The following is a 25,930-nucleotide window of genomic DNA, read 5'->3' as shown; positions in this document are numbered from 1 at the left end:
GTTCCATACAGTCATGCGTGTCAGTATTCTTGCCTAACTCATCATCAACCAGGGTCTCCTCACCTCCCACCCTTTGTGTCTCTAGAGACACATACGGAAGGTATGTAGCTGGATTTAAGGTGCTACATTGTTTGATGGTGATGTTTGAGGGTGCCATCAGGGCTAGTTCCCACTTTGTGAATCTATCTGAAGAAACATGTCTGGTTTGGGCTGAATTTACCAGAGCTGATACAGCATGGGGTGTATAGATAGTTGAATTATGTCCTAATACTACGTCCTCGCTCTTACTTACCAGAAGAGCCGTTGCTGCTACACTTCTGAGACATGTTGGGAGTGATCTTGCCACATTGTCTAATTGTGCACTGTAGTATGCTACCGGTCTGCTAGCATCACCATGTTTCTGTGCGAGGACACCTGCTGCACAACCATCAGCTTCTGTACAAAATAGCTCAAAAGGCTTTTCATAATCAGGTATTCCCAATGCAGGTGCTCTAGTCAGACTATCTTTAAGGTTAAAGAACGCTTGCTCTGACTCTTCTGTGTGTACAACACGTTCTGGTTTTGAGGAAGAGACTAGCTCTTGCAATGGTAATGCCAGAATAGAAAAACCTGGGATCCAGGATCTACAGTATCCACACATCCCCAGGAAAGTATGAATCGGCTTCTGGCTCTGCGGCAGAGTCATGTGTTGTATGGCCTCAATCCTGTCGGTTGTCAGGTGTCTTAGCCCATTAGTGAGGCAGTGTCCTAAGTATTTGACCTTAGTCTGACATGGCTGTAATTTATCCTTTGCCACCTTGTGCCCTGTTTGTGAAAGATGAAGCAACAACAATTTAGTATCATGCAAACATGACATAAAAGAATCAGAGCACAACAACAAATCGTCCACGTATTGATTTAGAACAGACCCATTGTGGGGTTGAAAGGGTTGCAAACAGTCATGTAAGGTTTAGGAGAAAATACTGGGGCTGTCAATGAACCCCTGGGGTAGTCTGCTCCATGTGTATTGCACTCCCCTGTAGGAGAATGCAAAAAGGTATTGGCAGTCAGGGTGAAGAGGGACTGAGAAGAAACAGAACATAGATCAATGACAGTAAAATGACTGGCAGACGGTGGAATCTGCATGAGGATGACAGCTGGATTCGGCACTACGGGGAATTGGCTCTCAACAACTTTGTTAATTCCCCTTAAGTCCTGGACTAATCTATAGCCCCTCCCCCCATTCTTCTTCACAGGGAAAATGTGACTATTTGCTGTACTGGCTGTACGAATTAAAATCCCTTGTTGTAACAGCCTCTCAATAACAGGATATACCCCTAGTTCCACCTCCGATTTTAACTGATACTGTGGGATTTTTGGAGCTATCCTACCACTTTTTAGGTTGACCATGACAGGGGCTACGTTTGCCATCAGTCCAGTGTCCTGTCCATCTCTGGTCCATAGTGAACCTGGTATTTCCAGCAACATCCCCTTTACTTGAGATGGACTTTGTTCTATAACAGGAGAGTGTAACATTAACCTTTGAGGGGTGTCCAATATATCCTGTACCTCATGTGCGACCTTCTCCGGTATATCTTAGAACACACCATCAGAAGTACTGTCACTCACCGGACCGTGAGTGCCTCTTCCCGGACATTTAGGAACCGTGGTCGTCCTCCATCCTGAGGGTCTGCACATGCGCAGCCCTTTCCTATACTTCAGTGTATGTCCCTTTAACTCAATTGGCAGATCAGGCAACACTCCCTATATTAAGCACCTGTGGTCAACACCACGTTGCCTGATCTTGGAGTCTCATTCCCCATGAGCCTCTGAAGGTGTTCCTGTGTTTCCTCGTGTATTCAGCGCTGCTGATTCCTGTGGTTTCCAAACCACTTCTACCTCTGTGGTTTCCTAACCACTTCTACCACTGTGGTTCCCATACCACTTCTACCATCAACTGTATCATCGTGACTGTTTGCTGATTCCTATCCGCTGCCTCCGTGCACTACAGTCTCTTATACCACTTCTACCATCAACTGTATCATCGTGACTGTTTGCTGATTCCTATCCGCTGCCTCCGTGCACTACAGCCTCCTATACCACTTCTACCATCAACTGTATCATCGTGACTGTTTGCTGATTCCTATCCGCTGCCTCCGTGCACTACAGTCTCCTATACCACTTCAACGCTATTATATTCCATTGTGACTGTTTGCTGATTCCTATCCGCTGCCTCCGTGCACTACAGTCTCCTATACCACTTCAACGCTATTATATTCCATAGTGACTGTTTGCTGATTCCTATCCGCTGCCTCCGTGCACTACAGCCTTCTCTCCTTATCCACTCACCTGTTCATCATCAAGTCTGTGAGCTGATTCCTAGCTGCTGCCTCCGTGCACTACAGCCTCCAGCTGACAACTCGCCTGTGTTCATCATCGTGACTGTGAGCTGATTCCTATCCGCTGCCTCCGTGCACTACAGCCTCCAGCCGGCAACTCGCCTGTGTTCATCATCGTGACCGTGAGCTGATTCCTATCCGCTGCCTCCGTGCACTACAGCCTCCAGCTGGCAACTCGCCTGTGTTCATCATCGTGACTGCTAGCTGATTCCTATCCGCTGCTCCTGTGCACCTCAGCCTCATCTCATCTACCCGTGGGTTCGCAGAGTCCAGCTGCCGCTGCCAGTCCTATCGTCCATCTACTGCTGATCCGCTCTCCACGCCTTCCTGGTTCCCCTGGTCGCTACCCTCCTGTCAGCATTGGATTCGTGTCCCTGTTGGTCTACTCTCCTGTGCGCTGCACCTACTAGACTCCTGCTTCTTACATCCAGGGACTTCTCATCCTGTCGGCCTCCTGCCGCCCAGGTATCACTGCACTCCTGTCTGACTGCCTTCTGAACCACGGTATGCATACTTCTCATCGACTGTGCTGGTGTATTGCATATCTTGCTGGACTGTGTTGGTTCTCCTCTGGAGTCTGCAATCCGCTGAGTCTTTTGCCATCATTGACTGTGTTACCTTGTGCTGGATTACTTCAGAGACTTCCTACATTTGCAGACCTGTTCAGTCATTTATATATATTGTGCATATTACTGTGGATCGTGTTTAATGTGCCCGTGTACGTCCTGTGTTGCAGTCTCTCCCCGTACACCTCCTCACATATATTTTCAGTGGTACAACTTGCTGAAGGCAGACCACTGATTTCTGTTCCAGTATCACCTGTTCCATTCCTCTCACATAGCAGTGGTACAACTTGCTACCGCCGACCACTGACTTCCCGGATACCTCCACTTGGATTCCATTCCTTCACTCAGACAGCGGTACCACTTGCTATCCGCAGACCGCTGACTCTCATCACCTCCTCGTTTCTGTTGGACATTCCTCCTCACTATAGCAGTGGTACAACTTGCTAACGCAGACCACTGACTACCTCCACTTGCCCTTGTCCATACAGTTCCTCGTGTATTATTACCTCCATATTACCAGTGCTGCTAGTCATAGACTTTCCTGAGCATCTCATCATCTACTATTGCCTGTTCCGTGATCACCCTGCTACCAGAGTACACTATTACCATCTACATTGCTCTGGTAAGCTTACCACCTGGTGATCCCTGGGTAAAGACTCCTAGTGCCCGTGACAAGTACAGTATATGACACATCCCATTTTACATAACAAGTCTCTCCCTGGCAAGTTAGTAGGAGCCGCCGCAGCCAAGAGAAACGAATGCTTGGTATGCAGGGGCCCGATAGTAACCTCAGCCGGTTTAGTTAGTGGATAATGCAACACTTTTCCCGTTACCCCGATGGAATTATTTTACTGGTCACCTGTAGATTGAAAGGAGAGGTTATCACAGATCGGGCCGCCCCTGTATCTACAAGAAAAGTTTCTTTCCTACCAGCTATGTCAACTATCATTGTTGGTTCTTCTCTCTGACTCTCAGTTAACCTCACTGGCTGTAGACTACAGGTATGACCTGACCCCTAGCACTGACTATCATTTTCCCGCGCAATATTTGTGGTTATAATATGTGCGGGTAGATGTGAGTCTTCGATTCTATGTGAGTTTTTCCTTGGAGGATATCTATGTGTCCCACCTCTAGGGCTGTATCTGTCTTTTTTACAATCCCTCCTAATGTGTCCTTCTTCATTACAATTGAAACATCTGATCACTCTATGTTTCTTATTATGTGGGTTGTATGGTGGTGGTCGTGTATGCATCCCCTCTAGAGCCTGTATACTCACCGTCATTAACCTATCACCTTTCTCCTCCTTTTGTCTAAAAAGGTTTTTGTCATGCTCCACAGCAGACTCCCTAAGAGAATCTACTGTGATGCCTCTCCAATTAGGTAATGTGGTTTGTACTCTGGTTTTTAAATTTTCCCTAAGGCCATCCATTAATACTCCTACAGCTACTTCCCTATGATGTGGGTCCTCCCCTATGTTGGATATCCCAGTAAACCGTGTTATCGCTGCTATAGCTCTAATGAAGTAATCTGCTGCTGTTTCACTATCCTTTTGTTTAATGGTGAAAATCTTACTCCAATTTACTACTACTGGAAAATAGATGGTTAAGTGTTTGACAATTTGTTCTATATTTTTTTGGTTAATCTCATCAGTCAAGGTGTCATCTTCCTCCAACAAACAATCTTCAATAAATTTTTGTATGTTAGTATTGGGAGGAAGACACGCCCTCAACACTACACGCCAATCCTTATTGGTTGGTTCGTGGGCATTTCCTAAGTCTTTAACAAATTTCTGACATTTAGCCAACTCCTTTCTAGGATCTGGGAATTCAGTCATAATGGAACGTAATTCTGATCTAGTCCAGGGACAATGCATTGTAACATTTCTTAAAGGAACTACACCATCCTTATCCGGCTTCCCATTGGGAACTGATATTGCGTGAACTGGGTACGCACCCTCTGGTTCACTGACTTCAGGGGACACTACAGGATTTGCTGGTTCAAGATTTAGAACGCTTTCACTCCTAGTGATCACGCTACTCTCACCTATCTCAGCCATTTTCTAATACTTGCGCTGAGCCTCTAGTACACTAACAGCATGGGCAATGGCCGAAATCACAGTGGGTTCATCTTCATCTTCAGATATACTTGATTTAAACTGGCTTAAAACAGGATTGCACTGAGTTCGCCACGCCGTGCGCGTGTTTTTAGCCACGCCTACTTCCGCTGTGCATTCGCTGCTCTGCCACGTGTTACCTTCCATTTGCCACAATTTTAAACAATCATTATGTCTATTTCTCTTTTTCGTTGACTTTATCAACCATACTTTATCTTTTACAGTATTTAGTACCTCTGCATTAAAACTTCCTATTGTTGGGAAAGGCCTATCACAATCTTTGGTTATCTTGACCCACGTGTCACAATACACAGTTGCGTATGCACCATATTTCTTACACATGAGAAATTGCGCTGAACCAATAGGACCTTCCTTAGGCAGTACACTGACCATCTCTAGCATATGCTTAGCACCCATGTTGAACATTACCAATCTATGCAGACCACTTTCAACAATTTGCTACAAACACTCTACCGCTAGATATCTCTTACTGGCCGTGGACGTATTTGCTCAAGCCGCGTCCACTCGCTTCCTCTTGTACTAAACAAGGACCCCTAACACAGACAATATCACTGTGGGACCCAAGGGCTATCAGCTCCTCGATACCCTGTCTAAACCACAAAAATCTGTTGAGTTTATTATAACTGGGAGAACAAAGTCGATACAATCAACCAGCCTTTCCAATATAATTCCTCCTAGCTGCTTCACCAATTCGCACTAAAGATGCGGTTAGATCGCACTGCCTACCAATACTAATTGTTAGCAAACCTTGTGATCTATTGGTAGCGCTTTGCGAAAACCCAGTTTTCGCATTCGGTATACCTGCCCTGTATACCGTCCTTCAGTTATAGGACTCTAGTATAACATATACATACTACTATATTTCGACATAACTGACTATGTGTTGCAACTACCATTAATGTGTACTATTTTATTAGTATGCGTGTCTGTGCGAATGTATGGTAAAAGACCACGTGTAGTGGATGCGTACGCCCTTTCACGCCGTAGCGTGCCCATGTACTTCGTAGCGTACCGTACACATCTTTTCAGACAAAGACAACCAAGTTTGCTCGACTTTAATTGAAATGACTTTATCCAATTTGCTGACTTCGACAAAGTAGTCCCAGATCATTGTCCATTGAATCATATTAAGATAGTTTGTATTTATCTGTCAATCATGGCTTAATGTATGTGAATAGCCTGAACTGATGTCATTGTCTTACAGACCAATTATGGGCCTCTAGGCAGTAACATCACAAGAGCAGCTAGTTCCATCAATGGCTAGGTATGTGAATCTCAGCCAATCATGGACTACATTTGAAATGCAGCCAGTTCAAGTTGAGCCAAACTAATCAGTCTCCAAGTGGGGGTGTGGGGTGTGTTTTCTTCACTAATCAAATGCTCCATCACTAGGATCTAAAGATATAAAAATGGCAACAGTGGGTAAAGGTATCAAACTGCAAGTTTCCAGCAGGTTTTGAAAGTAGATATGTTGCCTATAGCAACCGATCAGATTCTAGTTATCACCTATTTAGTACATTCTACAAAATTATAGCTAGAATCTAATGTATAGGCAACATCTCCACTTTTCAAACATACCGGAAACTCACACCTTGATACTTTTACACCCAGATCTAAAACTAGAAAAAAAGTACAAATTTTCCCCCAGACTCTCATCCTCTATAATTCTCCTTGAATGAGAATCAAAGGAGGACCTAAATTCACGTACAACTTTATTGATAGAGTAGGTTGCAGGTCCTCTGGACTCTCTATTGGAAAAATATGCTATACCTCAATCCAATGTCTTTCAATATTCACAAATATGCTCCTACTTACAGTGCTTGCCTAGATTACAAATGCTTAGGAACCTTATTCCATTCAAGTGCCATTATAATCCTAACAGGAAGAATATGATCTATATCCTCTATGATTTACTCCAGACTGCTATTGCAGAACATTGTAAGGGCATGAGCTTGAGTGAGAAAGAGACCTGGGACCTCCATTACAGTCATGGCCAAAAGTTTTGAGAATGATACAAATATTTTTTTCCACAAAGTCTGCTGCCTCAGTTTTTATGATGGCAATTTTCACATACTCCAGAATGTCATGAAGAGTGATCAGATAAATTGCAATTCAAAGTCCCTCTTTGCCATGACAATGAACTTTATCCCCAAAACAACATTTTCACTGCACTTTAGCCCTGCCACAAAAGGACCAGCTGACATCAGGTCAGTGATTCTCTCATTAACACAGATGAGAGTGTTGAGGAGGACAAGGCTGGAGATCATTCTGACATGCTGATTGAGTTAGAATAACAGACTGGAAGCTTTAAAAGGAGGGTAGTGCTTGAAATAATTGTTCTTCCTTTGTTAACATTGGTTATCTGCAAGGAAACACATGCAGTCATTATTGTTTTGCACAAAAAGGGCTTCATAGGCAAAGATATTGCTGCTAGTAAGATTGCACCTAAATCAACCATTTATCGGATCATCAAGAAATTCAAGGAGAGAGGTTCAATAGTTGTGAAGAAGTCTTCAGGGCGCCCAAGAACGTAAAGCAAGCGCCAGGACCGTCTCCTAAAGTTGATTCAGCTGCAGGATAGGGGCACCACCAGCTCAGGAATGGCAGCAGGCAGGTATTAGTGCATCTGCATGCACAGTGAGGCAAAGACTTTTGGAGGATAGTCTGGTGTCAAGAAGGCCAGTCAAGCACCCATTTCTCTCCAGGTAAAACATCAGGAACAGACTGATATTCTGCAAAAGGAACAGGGATCGGACTGCTGAGGACTGAGGTAAAGTCATTTTCTCTGATAAATCCCCTTTTTGTTTGGGGCATCTGGAAAAATGTTTGTCTGGAAAAGGAAAAGTGAGCGCTACCATCAGTCCTGTGTCATGCCAACAGTAAAGCATTCTGAGACCATTCATGTGGGGGGTTGCTTCCCAACCAAGTTAGTGGGCTCACTCACAATTTTGCCTAAGAACACAGCCATGAATAAAGAATGATACCAAAACATCCTCCAAGAGCAACTTCAATTAACCATCCAAGAACAGTTTGGTGATGAACAATGCATTTTCCAGCATGATGGAGCACCTTGTCATAAGGCAAAAGTGATAACTAAGTGATTCGACATACTGTAATCCCATTGAGAACTTGTGGTCAATCCTCAAGAAGCTGGTGAACAAACAATAACCCACAAATTCTGACAAACTCCAAACATTGATTAGGCAAGAATAAGCGGCCATCAGTCACTATGTGGCCCAGAATTTGATTGACAGCATGCCAGGGCGAATTGCAGAGGTCTTCAAAAAGAAGAGTCAACACTGCAAATATTGATTTGCATAAACTTAATGTATTTGCCAATAGAAGCCTTTGACACTTATGAAATGCTTGTAATTTTACCTCAGTATATCATAGCAACATCTGACAAAAAGGTCGAAAAACACTGAAGCAGCAAACTTTGTGAAAACCAATACTTGTGTCATTCTCAAAACTTTTGGCCATGACTGTAGACGAAGACATGAATAGAACAGGTTTAAGGATCCAAGGCTTCTATTTACACTTTGATCAAAGAAAACCCATATAAAATGTTTACTAGATAGTACCTCATACCCACAAGATTGCATAAGATATCCCCAGCCATTTCCCCCTTTTGCCGGCTGGAATGTGGGATTAGAGTAGCTTTCATCTATATCTGGTGGCAATGTCCTAAGATCTGAAATCAGATTCCTAAGAATATAATAATAATAATAATAATAATAATGATGATGATGATGATGAATAAGAAAGAAAAAAAGGTATTGAGTTGTGAAATAAGAGGAAGGGAGTAATATTGCAACCTTAATTCAGACCTTTAGAAGGTAGTGTATTAAAGGTTATGATCCAATAAGTTTATTTTAGGGGTCGTCTTATTAATGTGTCTCCTCCTCTTCTATCCAACTGAACATGTTAAAATTACTTTATAATTCAATGCACCTGGGATGGATTAATGACAATTTATTAAAATGTCTGGAACACAAACTTGTGTTTTATATATTGGAAATGTTCCAATATTCATATTTTCAGAGTTCTTTTTTGTCTTTCCACTGATTTTTAGGCCACATTCACACTCTAAAATATAGGTCACAAATGTTGTGTTACAATTAATTACTGTGTTTTTGGCTCTTCTGTCCAAAATAGTGGAAGTTTTGCCTTTGTGACCATCTGTACAGAACTTGCAGGAACTGTATGAGTATCACCTGTTAACTTTTTTTTAACCAAGCTTTCTTTTTCTCTGTAGATCTTTTACCCAATGAAAGGATAAGTTGCAGACCTTAAAAGTCCGGTGAATTTAACTCTAAATTTAAAGTACTTCAATTTACTAATCAGGGGACTTTTGAATCTCACAGATTGAGTTTTACTATTTATTATTGTTATTAGTAAAATAAATCTTCACTAGTTCATTTGATAGCCATGTTTGCGGGTTATGTTTTTGTTTTTTGTTGTACTCTAGAACTTTCAATAAAAATACCTGATTAAAAAAAATAGATCTTCTACAATCTTGTATTTATTAAGGTATATCCATTTATATACACTAGAGGAAAGTGAAGCACACTTCTGTATTAACCTTATATTTACATACATTTTAACATAGTAGAAGAAATATCCCACCATCAAGATTCACATGAAATTCTTGTTATTCCTGCTGAAAAATATTCTCACAGACAAAAGCTGGTTGGTAATTTATGGCTTGGGGGACAAACACAAGGAAGTGGCAACGGCCCCTCTATCAGAGTGCCGCATGGAAAATGTGCATGGCAAAAAAAACATGCAGGCGAGTTTGCCTGATGTGGGCGTGGTTTTAAATAATGAAGTATCTGAAAAATTGAGAGAGGCTCTAAATAAAAACATACAATAAAGAGAACATTCTACTGACCTATATACAATGCAAAAAGCATTTTTACAACCACTAGTTAAAACAGACTGCATATTAGTGACTGCTAATCAATGCCAACCCGGTTTTGGAAGCAACTATAAAATAAAAGCCAGCAATTCTCTGGTGGTTTTACTATGCAGGTTCCCAAAATCTTTAGTAATTTACTATACAAATCACAGAACAGTGGTGACTTCTACTACACAGACTCCAGAACTACTGGGGCTTTGCTATACAGACCGCAAATCTCTGTTGGCTATATTGTGCAGCGCCCCCTGGTGACTTTACTGAACAGACCCCATATATATGGTATCTTCATACTGCAGTCCATACATGGTCCCCAAACTCTTATGACTCTTGCTATAGAGATATCAGCTTTATACTGCAGACCAGCTTCCCTGAATCCCCATTTTTTGTAGCTTAATATAAACACCCCAGACCTATTGTCACTGTGCTGGTTGCTTCCAGAAGAGAACTACTTTGCTGGGGTGCTATCAGAGACACAGCACTTCCAGCAAAGCCACTTAGGGCTAGATTTACTAAGCTGCGGGTTTGAAAAAGTGGGGATGTTGCCTATAGCAACCAATCAAATTCTAGTTTTCATTTTCTTAGTACCTTCTACAAAATGATAGCTAGAATCTGATTGGTTGCTATAGGCAACATCCCCACTTTTTCAAACCCGCAGCTTAGTAAATCTAGCCCTTAAGCTGGGTACACACTACACTGTTTTCGTCCAATAATCGGCTGAAACAGCCGACATACGACTGCACGTTCAAAAGTCTGGCTAGTGTGTGCAGTGACACGATGGTCGAAAGTCTGCCCAAATGGACGATTCTTGCCTCATTTGGTTGGTCGTACCGTTTAATATTTTCGTTCCAATCTCGTTTCCGCTGTGTAGTGTGTATAGACTTCCGACAGATCCACGACAATCCTCCGATACTTCCTCGACCTGGGGGGCGTGTGTATGTAAATTTTGGATGTCCCGTATCTCCTGTAGCAGGGGCATATGGCAGAACGTGTCTCACCTCTTGAACCACTCTTTGCTCCAACAAGATCTATTCTTTCTCCTTCTTTCTCTTCGGTTCCGTACCAGCAGTCTTCTTGACACAGTAAGCATGAGAAGTGCAGGTGCTTGTTCTTGTTTTGTAGCCATTGTACGTTACAAATGGGAATGAATGAAGGGACAGTGTAGCCTTCTGTTTTTAAGCTGTTTTGGGAGTTAACTATAGTGCAGAGTCCGCCCCTTTATGCTAATGTCTTCGGTATCTCGTACATTTCCCCGCAAATGTCGCTGCAGTGTGTACGAAATTAAAATCATTGCTCACGACAACATGGCTGTAAAAAGTCGATAAAGGGACGTCCGCTCTTCCCTTTATCGTTTTAAACAAGACTAGTGTGTATGCAGTCCATGGACCCAGCGATCGGACCATCGATCGCATGTAAAATCGTTTGGCATAAAAAGTTGGTCGAAATTTCTGTAGTGTGTACCCAGCTTTAGTCTTGAAAAGATGGGTTGTGAAGGACAAAGCTGAAGCTTCTCCAACCCATCAGCTTCAGCTTTGTCCTTCACAACCCATCTTTTCAAGACTAAAGCTGGGTACACACTACAGAAATTGCAACCAACTTTTTATGCTGAGCGATTTTACATGCGATCGATGGTCCGATCGCTCGGTCCATGAACTGCATACACACTAGCCTTGTTTAGGACGATAAAGGGAAGAGCGGACGTCCCTTTAGAGACTTTTTACAGCCATGTTGTCGTGAGCAATGACTGTAATTTCGTACTCACTGTTGTGGATCGGTCAGAAGTTTATGCACACTACACAGCGGAAGCGAGATTGGAACGAAAATATTAAACGGTACGACCAACCAAATGAGGCGACAATCGTCCATTTGGGCAGACTTTCGACCATCGTGTCACTGCACACACTGACCCGACTTTTGAACGAGCGGTCGTATGTCGGCTGATTGAGCCGATTATTGGACGAAAAACAGTGTAGTGTGTATCCAGCTTTGGAAACAAGAGGGCCATCCAATGTTATATTACTGTGAGAGTTAGGGCGGTATGTATGGTATTTTATTCTGAGATAATCAGAGTGAAGCTTAAAGGAGGTAGAAATGTCAAATTATTGCAGCATTCAATGAACTAAATAACTGTAGTAAAGCGTGCTTAAAGGCAATCAGGCCAAATTCATCCTCTTTTCTATTCAATAAATATATAGTTCTGTGTTTAGTTCTACTTTAAACTCATTTCCAAATTTTGTATTGGGAATTGCTATTTTTGTTCTTGTTGCCAATGGTTGAGATTAATCATTAATATTGATCTGCACACACACACAGTAGGCACTTTATTCAGCGTAAAAACTGAATAATCCTAATGAGTTAATCAGATTAGAAAGGTGCTGTTCTCTGCCTTGCTCTAAACTAATATTACTTTAAAAGCTTTACTTTGGCTTTGTACTTCACATGTAAGTGGGGGTTTTACAAGATTAGCGATTTAGCAGTATAAAAGGCAAGTAATTCTTTGTCAGATAAAGGTGTTTATTTATAGCATAGATAATGTACTACAACACAGGCGAAATTAGTTATAGTCTAAGGGGTACATTTACTAAACTGCGGGTTTGAAAAAGTGGACATGTTACCTATAGCAGCCAATCAAATTCTAGCTATCATTTTGTAGAATGTACTAAATAAATGATAACTAGAATCTGGTTGCTATAGGCAACATCTCCACTTTTTCAAACCCGCAGTTTAGCAAATATACTCCTAAGACAAGAACCACTTGGCCGGGGTGCAAACAAACACTAGCACATCTGTTAAGCTGGGTACACACTACAGCAATTTCGACCAACTTTTTATGCAGAGCGATTTCATATGCGATCGATGTCCATGGACTGCATACACACTAGCCTTGTTTAGGACGATAAAGGGAAGAGCGGACGTTCCTATAGCGACTTTTTACAGCCATGTTGTCGTGAGCAATGACTGTAATTTCGTACTCACTGTTGTGGATCGGTCGGAAGTTTATACACACTGCACAGCGGTAACGAGATTGGACCGAAAATATTAAACGGTACGACCAACCAAATGAGGCGATAATCGTCCATTTGGGCAGACTTTCGACCATCGTGTCACTGCACACACTGACCCGACTTTTAAACGAGCGGTCGTATGTCGGCTGTTTGAGTCGATTATTGGATGAAAACAGTGTAGTGTGTACCCAGCTTTATGTACCAATGATCTACCTTTCATTAGAGATCCCATCTCTGGAGCTATCTGTGCAGCAATTGTTCAAGTAACACTTCCTGCTTTTCAAGCAGATTGTTTTCTAAGGAGATGTATTCTCCCCTTTGCTTGGAATGCAAAGGAAAATCAAAGTGACAGTCTTGAAAAAGAATAACAGGTAATGGTTTGGTAACCTAAAACTATTAGCTTTTCCTTTACTAAAGAATGTCATATAACTAAAGTAAAATAATATAGTCACATATGGTCTCTCGTTTATCTGGAAGAAAAAAAGGTTGGTGGAATTACTTTGTGGCTTACAAAAGGAAAAAATTGACCTTTCACAGGTATCCTGATTATTACTTTAAAAAAAAAAACAGTAATCCCTCCCAAACATCAGGAATATGATTTATGCTCTGCTCTCAAAGGTATCTTAATCTACATCTCGCTCTCTCTCAGGATGACTTATCAAAGCAACATTCAACTGTTTAAGCATTTAGGAGGGGAGGGAACTCAGACGGCTAAAGTGAGATAGATTAGCCTACGCTTAATTATTCCTTCAGCATCAGTTAGCATCTACCTAGGGTTCACTGCAGATATTTAAACCACTCACTGGTGTTTTTAATAAAGTCTATATCCAGCCCAATACAGCTAATCACTAAGCAGTCAATCATTCCGGTTTACGATGTGGCAACTACTGTAGCTGCATAGAGAGAGGAAGCAAAGATAAGCCCATACTTTAAATAAAGAACAGATTTCCATCTACATTATGGAACAGAAAATCAACCATTGCATTTTATAGCTTTGAGCAATCAGAGTACAAAGGGAGCTATTTATCCTTCCTAGACAATTTCCATAATATTCTATGCATTGGTGTTTCCAGCATGTCTGTCTTGCAAATTACAAACATGAACACCTCCCACACTAAAAATGAGTCATTTCTGTGATATATCAGACAGGCAGCCCTTTCTGATTGTATGTGTGTGTATATCAATGCATCTTGCCAAGAGCAAGCTAGTCTACTTTGTAAATTAAATTAAATTTTCATATTCATGGCCCAAGAAACACTCAGCCTCCCATATGACATAATATTACAGGATAAATTAACCCCTTTGAAAGTATGGATAGCAGAGCAGAAATATATATTAAATTCACAGTACGTTAATTTAATGGGTAAAACACTGTGGACCTATTTTAGGATGTGCACTGCGGGCCTGATGTTTCTTGTAAGTATGCTCAGCTTCACCCGTATCATTTGCACCCACTACAGGTCAAGTGTAAATGCCAACTGATAGTGATTATTGGCATGGCATAGTCTTTGAATTTAAAACTACATGTATGCCTGTCAGTTGCTATCACAGAAGACACATAAAAATGCATTGTATGTACAATACGCATTTAAAGCATATATATTTATGTAATTAGTATAAAAAAAGTAAAATAAATATCTCTACAAACGTTTATACTGTTAAGAGTTCTTTTATTTTATGTAAAAAAAAAAGATTTGCAATTTGTTCTATGTGTCTACGAAAGTACTGTTTAGACAGCGTGTACTTACACACAGATTCATATTGAAACGTATCTTGAGATACGCTTGGATTTGAATACGACCACAACTACGTACACATTCCGAGATCTTTTTTAAAATGCAACAGTTGTATTTTGAATCAGGCTCTGAAATTCAAGTTTTGTACACCACCGATGTACATCAAGCTGTACATCTACACTCAACTCTCAGCAGACGCCTTTGAAAATTAGAGGTGCATCTAAGTGTGCAGTCCAACTACTTATTACTTTAGAAAAGTAGTGGGCAATAGGAGGCCTGTCGAGCTATCACCTAAAGTCCCCCAGCTGGGTGCTCCCGACCTTTGTTAAAGCTGAGAACAAGACAGAGTGAATGCAGCCCTCTAAGAACGAGAGGTTGCACATCACTGCTTTAGAACCACTTTCATTATATTAAACTTCAATTTGTCTCCCAAAATCCTACTCGGTTCAACCTCATTTATGGCTTCAATTAATCATAAGATTCATGAAATGTTGGGACTGTCTTTATTACATGTGTCATCTTGTATGTTTGAGACTTTGGTTTACATTGGGGAATGTGTGCTTAGGTTTTCTGCTTATAATATGTTGGAACTCCCTCACACACACCCCCCCTCCCCCGTCCCACTGGCCGGGGCATTATTCTGCTCCTCTGCAAACACCACCATCTTGCTCCATTAACCTAGGAATAACAGAAATTAAGATGCATTTGCACAAATCAAGAGGATTCTGCACTACACATATGAGTTTCAATGAAGGCAGCCTTAAAGGTTATCTCTGTGCTAATTATATTTCCCCTTAATGGTGTAGGTATAGAGATTGCAGAGTTCTTTTTTGCAAACAGGCCCATATCCATACCACATAAAAATACAACGTGCCATTGCGAGTGCAGTGACATAATTACTATAACATCATCATGCTCATATCATCACGTTGATCAATGTTAAGATAAGAGAAGGATGAGACATGCCAAAAGAGAGTATTATGGGACACAATACAAACAAGAGCTATATGAAGGCTGCATAGACTAACGAACACACAGAAAAACCAGGGGGGTTGGAGTCTTTCTGACGCCGTAAGGCTGCGTAATGGACGGATTTGCCGGCTGGCCATTCCTTTAAGGTTTAGTTTACGGTATTTGAGTGTTGACTAGAGCTTGCCTGCATCCGCTTTCGTTGCCACCATTCTTGATTCAGCTTAAATAAACTGTGACCTTAGTTCACCAAAATTAATTCTGTTGTCCGTGTCGTTAGCATGTCGTCAGCCCCTTCAGCATCTCTGCACTCAGATTTCAACAATCTTCCTTTGGCTCCGGACTCAATCTTTCCACAGGTACTATTGACTGTTTTCATATATCACCGTGTGCCTATAATTGTAGTTACCCCTGGCAACCGCCAAGGAACTGTTTCCCTCCAATCTCCGGACTCTCACTGGTAATTTGGGTTGTAGTTAACCCTGTCAACTGCCTAAGAACTGTTACCCCTAAATCTCCGGACTCTCACTGGTACTGTGGGTTGCAATTACCCTTGCCTACTGTCTACATTCAGTTTCCTCATCTTTACCTATCACTGCATGTTCCGTTCCTTTCCGGATAAGCACTGGTACAGAAGTCGCTGTGGATCAGGGGACTTCTCTATCAACTCTTCCTTATTTATTCCAGTGGCCACAAGTGATATATCAGTCTTGACACCATCCACTCGGTGTCTCAATTGTTATGCACGTTTTGTCGCTATCCAATAACGATTGTCGAATCTCGATTTGTGTTTCCAACGCACAAATATTTATTCTCAAAAAGTAGCAGAATAATTCAAGCGAAATAATAATAAGTACAGCCGTTACTTATCGCAGGCGCTCTGGATCCAGTGAACAGTCATTCAGGTCTGAAGTCTGTGGTCTATATGACTGAACACTAGATGAAAGCTACTGCTTATATGCAAACAGAAATACAGTAAAACAATGCAGTTAGTATGGCTTGCTTCTATTGGTCCAGGCTTCAGGAAGGTCCAGGGGGTTGCAGATCATAGGCTAGTTCAAACTTAAGAATCCAAAGGTGGGGGTCATCTCTCCAGGAGATGTGCTCCTTTGTTCCCGCCAAGACTCCAGTTACAACTAGTCTATTAGCATTTTATAGTCAGCATCATATTAAAGGTTTATTCCCTAACATCAATAACTAGAGTATGCAATGTACGATCTCTTCGCCGAATGCACCGGACAGCTACTGATGTAAAGGGGATTAATATGATATCAGACATGACACATTTCCTTTAACCTGAACCATATGTATCACTAATATGCACTTAACTTATGATATTACACATAAACACTACTATATTTCGACATAAATAACTATGTGTTGCAACTACGATTAATGTGTACTATTTACCAATGTGTGTCTTTGTGCAAATGTATACAAAAGTGTAAAAAACTGTTATTGCCACGTGTTGCTGCTGGATACGCCCTTCCTCGCCGTAGCGTGCTCTACGCATAATTTCAGACAAAGACAATCAAGTTTGCTCGATATTAATTGAAAATTACTTTATCCAATTTGATGAGTTCGACACACCGGACTCCCTCCTGCACTTCCAACTCTACGGCCTCGATAACTCTATTCCTGGGTTCTCCCCAGCCATTGCACATCTCACGACCCACTGTTTGTCTGCAGCCAAGCCTGTCCCCACCACTAGTGGCAACAGTGAACACCAGGCTTTCGGAGCAGACTTCGGGTTTTGCTGTACTGGCTGGAAGGGTTCCTAACATATATGTTACATGTACTTGGTAGAGAATAGAGCCAAACAGAGAAATTGCCTATATCTTCGTTTCAGTCATTATTTCTCTACCCCTAAATTTGTGAGACTCTTTTTTTTTTAGGTCTTTGTGAATTATCCTATTGAATATTTGGGACATGTATATTAACCGCTAATCATTAAATAATTTTGATTTGAACTACTGAAGTGATTATTTTGCCAATGTCTTCTGTTTTGTATGTTTTTATGTTTATATTGGGATTTTCTGTGGATGGGATCCCTAATAGATAGCTGCATGTGATTGTATTGAGCCAGTTAACTAAGTATACTGCTTGTTTTTGAAGTGAGGATTTGTCTAGTTTAACTAAACAATAGAGGCAGGGGAAATTGATGAAGGCCTCAAGCATATACCAGAGGGCAAATACCCTACCGCTTATGACCTTACATAGTTATTAAAAAACCTTTCAGAAGTTCTTGGTTCCACATATGAGCTAATACTAATATTTTGGATGCTAAACCCTATTATATTATTATTATTTAACAATGATTGCAACACAGGATAAAGAATTATACTACAAACATTAATAAAGTACACATATATACACAAAAGTCTTTACATGACACATGAAGATTTCTTTGAAAATATAAGCTAATAAATGGGTCTTATTTTATCGCAAATTATTAAAAAGAAGCATGCAGGCTTTCTCCATTTTGATCAACTGGTAATAAAATAAGGAGAACATTGGCTTAATAGACATCCAAGCACATTGGATGAAGCTGCCCAGCTCCACAGTTTATACACCAAGAAGGCATGTAATCAACTAACCTTAAAGTTTTTTGTTTGAAAAGCCCTACTACATCCTATTTAGAGGTAAATTTGTGTAAGCAGTAAATGTATTCCAAAGCTACAATGACAAGTAAGCTGCTTTATGTAAATTAACAGATTTCCCCTATAAATAATGGAACAAGAGAATGGATGCCTCCTCTCCCCATTATTATTTATATGCCGCTTTGGAACACTTGCAACTAAGATCATATTGTCAACTGATCTTTCGGAAATGCTAGTTAAAAATAGGGAATTTAAATTATCGCTGTTGATGTAAATGTGTTTCTTACTACTACAAAACTTTTGAATTATTTTCCAAACCTACTCTATAGGGGATAAATGTAGCTGCAATTTTTTCAGCAATATAATATCGCTGCAAATCGCAAGAGATCACAGGCGACTTGAGCCATATGCATTAACTAGCGTTTTTGAAGTCTGAAATAAGAAATTGCTGTCTAAGAATCTAAAGCGATTTGCGGCAATTTTAAATCGCCTGTGTTTAGCTGTAAAATCGCCATTTTCAAACCAATACTCATTTCTGATTATTTGGAACTTTTACATGCAAAACTCGTGCGATTTTGACCTCACCAACAGTATAAAAAGCAGGCTACTTCCTTATTTGGGTTGATAGGGGTTTCAGGAGCATAGAGCGAGAAGGTGACAGTGCAGGAGAGAGTTGAATTTGATTTAGCGGCCCTTATTTGTCTTATTGTCTGTGTGTTTAGTAATATTTGTTTTTTGGTGTTTTCTGTATTTACCCAGTGCTTGGTTTGTGAGTGTATTTGTTTGATTTTTGTCTTTCCCCTGTCTATTCTTTGTCTGTCAGGATGGTGAGAGGAAGGAGAGGTGAGGAGACTAGGGACATTGGGAAGCAAGATAAAGAGGAGCTAGGAGGTGAGGAGGAGCAGGAGGAAGAGGTAGGCCCATCTGTTGGCAATGTGCGCTTTAGTTTTGCCGAAAACTGTTCATATAGACACAGTTTAGTGTTGATTTATGAGCGCATTTTGGGCAGTCTAGTTGCCAAGACACCTTTTTTAACGAAAAAGCAGCTGTGGAGTCAGGTGTGCTATGCAGTCAATGCTGTGGGCCCCATCAAAAGGAGCATTGCAAATTCTAGAAAGCGTATCTCCGATACTAAATGGAGAGTGAAAGAGAAAATATCTGAGGAGAGGCGAGCAGCTGCAGAGACCGGTGGTCGTCCGGCCCTGGTAATGACATACAACTCATATAAAGAGGAGTTTAAACAGCTAATTCCCATGGAATTAATTGAGAGGCTAAATGTTCGGGACACGGACAGGTCTCTGTCCCAACCTCAGGATGATAAGTAATATCTAAATTAAATTAATTTATTCCTTTATGGTCAAACAATATTCCAGCATCATGTAAATGTTAGATTTTTCTGTATATTAAAAGCCATTGTCTGAAATTGGTTATCTAATGTACTAATGACATTTCCTGTTTTATTTGTGGTTTTTATAAACCATCCAAACATAATAATTTGAGACATGTCCAATTTTCTAACTCACAGGGTCCTCTCAAACACAACCATCAGCCTCAATCATCGGGGCAGAGGATGATGACTCCTTGGAAGGTAAAAGCACCTATATTGTTATTGGATAATGTGTAACCACTGTTTTCTGAACTTTCAGGTTTAAGTAAAACCTGATAAATGCATTTCTCCTGTTAACGATTTTGAGGTTTTTTATATATATATATATATATATATATATATATATATATATTATTTTTTTTTTATAGGAACAAGCCCAAGGATCAAAGTGGCACAATTGCAGACACAGAACCTATTGAGGCACCAGACATCCAAAGTGATGTTTATATCTCACTGGAAACTGTGTTGGGCATCACTGCATTTCAGTGTGCACCACCAGCCTCTCCAGCAAATCCCGCACCAAGCTAAGGACAACAGCCATCTGTCCGTAATTTGGCACAAGCCGTACAGCAGTTTAGTGAGATGCAGGCTAACTTGGTTGCCTTCCACCAGGACTTTCTGAGGATCCAAAACCAGTTAACCAGAGGGTTTCACTATCTGTAAAACATTCAGGACAATCAAATCCGATTGTGTACATCAATGCTAAGGATTGACACCACTTTGGTGCTAATGAACACTGGCATCAACAATATTATCGGGGCAGTCTGCGAGTTCTCCTCCAATTTAATGTCTATTTGTGGACAAAAAGTGGCATGGCTACCAGTGTGCCCATCATCAGACGGTAGCAGCCAGAGCACTACCCCAACCACCTCATTGCCAAGTACCAGCAGTGGGAGGATCAGGGATGGCAGCTGGGCATCCACCAGACGGGCCAAGTCTCCTGAGCCCGCAGCCAAGAAAATAAAATAAACTCTTAAATGTTTTTTGTTACACATTTAGGGCAAAGTGCCTTTTTTCTTTATGCAAAACAGACAATGTGCAGACTGTTATTTATGTTGTTTTATAGTTAGTTAGAAAATAAATAAATATGTTATTTATGTACACTGGTATTAACAAAGCTGACTGTCCTTAAGATTTACAGGACTAATCTGGATAAATTTATGATATTGTTTTAACTTCCAATGATGCTTAAATGGTTATTTCAACAATCATACACATACCCTTAAAATGAGGTGATTGATATTTAAAAAATAGTCCTGTGTGTATGATGTTGATAATGAAGTTGGTTCTACAAGAATAGGTAACGATAACAAACAAGGTTACTTGTACGAAACAATTACACTAACCGTGCTCACCTGAAAAATAAGTCTGGATGATCTTTTCTATGACTTGCCTTCCCCCCTCTGTATTATACACATCAGCTGATGTAATGAGCTCATCTGCTTCATCGTTGTCTACTGCTGGTGTTAGGGGTATACTTTGATTTAGATCCAAATTATACAGCAGACAGCACCACAACACCATATCAGCCACCTTACCTGGGGCATAGAGAAGCACACCACCATATGTATCATGGCACATGATTATGGACTTAAAAAGGCCAAAGGTACGTTCTATAACCCCTCTATGACAGAGATGTCATAAGCCAGAATTGACACCCATATCCTGAATCACCTACAATTAAACATAAAAACATGTAGATGATTGCAAAACCACATTACAAAAAACATCAATGTGAGCACACTGGGATTGGAACCAAAGCTCACTAGATACCCGGTCCTCAAGGTTCACAGGTCACACAGGTAAGGAGACAAGAAAGAGATAATAATCCCTTTTATTAAACAAAGTGCACACACTTAGTAAAATACAACAGTGCTCCCCAAAGACAAACTTGTTCCCCCACCAAATATATCAAGGGGTAAATGTATGAACATGCGGGTTCTTCAACATCCGCGTGTTCAGCGGGTTCGGCGATTAAATTTCAAGTGGCGCTGCATTGTAAAGGGTAGTTTCCCTTTACAATGCAGCGCCGCTTGAAATTTAATCGCCGAACACACTGAACACGCGGGTGTTGAAGAACCCGCATGTTCATACATTTACCCCCAAGTGTCAGAAAATCACCAGTGCAAGTAAAAACTCCCCAACAAAGTCCCCAGCAGGTTACCTCCAAGCACAGAGTCCTAGCAGGCCCAAACTCCTGGTCATAAATCCACAGCTGACAATCCAAGTGAGCCAAGGGTTCTGATCCATAAGGTGAGTCTGTGTATCTTACTGATCCCAGCCGCTCGGCCAACTCTCCACCAGTTTAGTAGGACCCTGGGTTTTAGTCTCCCTACCGATGTAGGCTGCATCTGTACAGAATGATTCCCCACTATCCAAGGACCTCCCTTCATCCCTCTTTGGAAGCTGAAAAGAACTGTTTAGAGAACACTTCCAGATTATTATTGGGTATTACACATCCAAGTTATCAGGGATTCCTTCACTACAGACTTGTTGTCTCTCAATGCATCACAGCATTGCCCTGACTGCAGGGTCTACCCGTAATTGTGAGGACACTGGGATTGGAACCAAAGCTCACTAGATACCCGGTTCTCTAGGTTCACAGGTCACACAGGTAAGGAGACAGAAAAGAGATAATAATCCCTTTATTAAACAAAGTGCGCTCGCTTAGTAAAATACAACAGTGCTCCCCAAGGAGAAACTTGTTCCCCTACCAAATATAACAAGTGTCAGAAAATCACCAGTGCAAGCAAAAACTCCCCAACAAAGTCCCCAGCAGATTACCTCCTAGCAAGCCCAAACTCCTGGTAATAAAGTCCACAGCTGACAATCCAAGTGGGCCAGGGGTTCTGATCCGTAGGGTGGGTCTTGTATCTTTCTGATCTCAGCCGCTCGTCCAACTCTCTACCTGCTTGGTGGGACCCTAAGTATTAGTCTCCCTACCAATGTAGGCTCACCAATTCCCCAGAATCTGCGAGTGTCTCCCAATGGAGTAGTAACAGAATCAGTCCTAAAGGTACACTGTCTGATCTGCTTCAAGAAGCTCCTGCTTCAAGCATTCCTTTCTGGTCCTGAGAGAATACCCCTACTCTCAATCAGTCCAAGTCCTTGCTCTCTCAAGATTCTCCATTAACAACACCCCCCTCCCCAGCCATTTCCTTTTTGTCCCTTCTCGAAAAACACCCGATCCTGGCTACCTCCCTGTGTCAACCCCTCGCTCATTGTTATCTTGTGATTGGTGGTGTAAAGAGTTTGGGTGGTAACAGGGGTGGAAGCAGAGCATGACATCAGTGGTCTCCCACCTTCGGTGATGGTGCCATTCAGACTGTGTTGAAGAGTTGCTGGAAAAAAAGTTAGCAAACAGGGAGAGTCCACCTCCTGATTTTAGATAAGGTCCTGACTCTCCTTTTTTTAACCCCTTCCACTCTTTTTTGATGTCACAGGATCCAAAGCTGTTTCACACTTCCTGTGAGCTGCCTCCCCCTCCCTCTGGACACCACAGCAATAACAGATCTGGCCACCAGGCAGCATTTAATAACAGAGTGGACTACGGTTGTTCAATTAGCCCACTGATGACAAACTGGGTTGGCATGATATTCCCAAAATAAGGCCCGAGTCTGTCACAATCAACAAAAAATATTCCCACATGACCTGTGCAGCCTAAGAGGAGCCTGGTGCTGGGGATGTTCCTCTTCCCCTCTATGTGCTGATTCATAAAAAACACAACAACAAATTTCCTATGAACTCCATCTTCAACCACTCTCAGATTAATGGCCATTTGGGTCCCTTTTTATAGTCATCATTAGCCTGCATAGACCAATGGCTGACGTGTTTTCTAAGCCTGCCTATACAAAGCAGCTTGTTGGAGTACCACAAGTATTTAGTTTAAATTGTGTCCCCATCTGCAAATATTAAGTATTGCCACATCATGAGAAAAAAAATGATTGCCACACTGGTAATTAGATAGTAAGCCAATACAATTGTAACCTCCTGTCACTGTGTGTGGTGTGGGGTGCGAAGGTTACAAAGTGCACCTCATTCTCAAGCCATGGCTAGCTGATGGGGTTGCAAGTATCTCTAATTACTCCTTCTGCACACATCTTACACTGCTGGTGTTGTCACAGTACATACCAGGTTCTCCTGGTCACAGTAGTTCCACAACTACTCACAGTTCAGCCTCTGTCTGTTTCCAGTATACACAGGCAGGAATTACAGTGTAGCTTTCAGTTTTGTAAGCAGGGGTAAAATTTCTTGGGCTATAACACTCTTCTCTAGTGTTCTCTCTGCCTCTTCCTGGGTTTCCCACAACTCCAAAACTGCCTCTCTTTGCTACAACCCTCTATCCAGGGGGTCTCTGCTCTTACCTCCCTTAGTGTATGCATGCTGCCACTTGCAGCAATTCCCCCTTCTATCCACTGGTCTCTGCTCTTGCAGAAAGCCCCCCTTCTCTCCAGGGGTCTCTGTTCTTGCAGAAATCCCCTCTTCTCTCCAGGGGTCTCTGCTCTGGGGACTTTCTCCCTATTCAGGGCACACATTCCTTGCCCTCGTGCACTCACCGCACTCGCACTCCCAGGCAATGCCGGGAGATCCCCAGTTTCTCACATCATCTCTCTCTTCCTCTCTCTGTCTCCTCCTTATCTCCCCCCCTTTTTACAGCCCCTCCTTCTTCTCACTCTTTCTCTAGCAGACTGGACTGGGATGTCACCATAGCAACCAGTCTTAATCACTGCTCTTTCCACAAACACCAAACTCGCCACTAGGGGGCGTTACATAATAAATAAAAAAAACAATACATATATTCATTACAGAAATTTGCACCCATCATGTATAGGCGTTGAACTTGCTCTTGGTAGGGGACATGTTGCACAGAAATCATCATCATCTATTTATGTAGTGCCACTTATTCCGCAGCGCTGTACAGAGAACGCATTCACATCATGCCCCATTGGAGCTTACAATCTAAATCCCCTAACATACATACACACACACACACACACACACACAGACCGAAGGAGACTAAGGGCAATTTAATAGCAGCCATTTAGCCTACGAGTATGTTTTTGGAGTGTGGGAGGAAACTGGAGCACCCAAAGGAAACCCCCGCAAACACGGGGAGAACATACAAACTCCACACAGATAAGGTCATGGTTGGGAATCGAACTCATGACCCCAGTGCTGTGAAGCAGAAGTGCTAACCATTGAGCCACCGTGCTGCCCTCCTCCAATGACTATTTTTGCCAGAGGATGATAATGCTGATGGCTAAAAATACCCACAAGCACTTTACTCACTAGCAGCTACAATAATTATTCTGCTACCTTAAGTATCAACAGTTCCCCACACCTCTTTTTTATTGTAAGCTCATTTGGGCAGGTCCATCTTTACCTTCTGTTCCATTTCATTTCAATACATTTTTTTGTGTCATGATCCCCTCAATGTACATTAATATGTCATATGTTGGTGCTTTATAACTTAATAATAATAATAATAATAATAATGTAGCACATACTGTAGACTGATTAAAAAAAAATCGGAAATTTGCACAACTAATTTAGTCGCAAAATGAATTGTGCCCCGTAAGTTAATTTTAAATAATTTTTCCCCCTCCAAAAACATAAATCATGCTTTACTTAAACTTGCATTGTGCCTCCTGTTGTATTAACATTGCCCAGCAGTGTAACAGTGATGTGTTTGCTAATCTCGCCTATAGAAAGCACCATGTTGATTCTGGCGATTTTCATTTCGAGCGGATTTGCAAAATCCCAGCTTCATACATATGGCGACTTGTATTGCTAGAGTGGCAAAATGCTGGGACTGCGATTTTGAAAATGGCGATTTTGAAAGAAACACTTTATTGGCGATTTTATATCAACTTTCCCTTTAATACATCATCGAGGTTAAACTCGCCCGCGCAAATCGCTGAAAATGCCAAATCTCACCTTGATTCATTTACCCCCAGGACTTGGAAGCTTTTTACGCTTTAAGGTCAATTACACTAAAACTAAAGGTCTCTTTCTGAATCACACACCGTAGAACTTTGGGACTTGGCAGACCATAAGACCAGTCTTTGCAATAATTATAGTCAACCAGATTTTAAAATGATTTCAATTAAATGTTAACTATAGTTAGAAGACAAATTACATAATGTCCAGCTGCTCTAAAATTATACTAGTAATTATCCACCTTTGATATAAAAATTGTAAAAACTATTGGCTCAGCAGAAAACTTATACAATTTATTTA

The 25,930-nt window shown here is 41.4% G+C and overlaps 1 long non-coding RNA gene across 1 annotated transcript in view; it reads left to right on the top strand.

Moving 5' to 3' along the window:
- LOC142142024 (uncharacterized) overlaps positions 1 to 20,724 on the top strand; it is a 226,312-nt gene extending 205,588 nt beyond the window's left edge. The window contains exons 2-3 of the long non-coding RNA XR_012688985.1: positions 19,829 to 19,891; positions 20,059 to 20,724. This is a non-coding gene — a long non-coding RNA (uncharacterized LOC142142024). The remainder of the gene's footprint in view (positions 1 to 19,828; positions 19,892 to 20,058) is intronic.
- Positions 20,725 to 25,930: the final 5,206 nt, after the last annotated feature.

Source organism: Mixophyes fleayi, chromosome 1 (genome assembly GCF_038048845.1).
Source record: "Mixophyes fleayi isolate aMixFle1 chromosome 1, aMixFle1.hap1, whole genome shotgun sequence".
NCBI lineage: Eukaryota > Metazoa > Chordata > Amphibia > Anura > Limnodynastidae > Mixophyes > Mixophyes fleayi.
The sequence above is the reverse complement of the archived record's forward strand: the minus strand, read 5'-3'. Positions and strand labels throughout refer to the sequence as shown.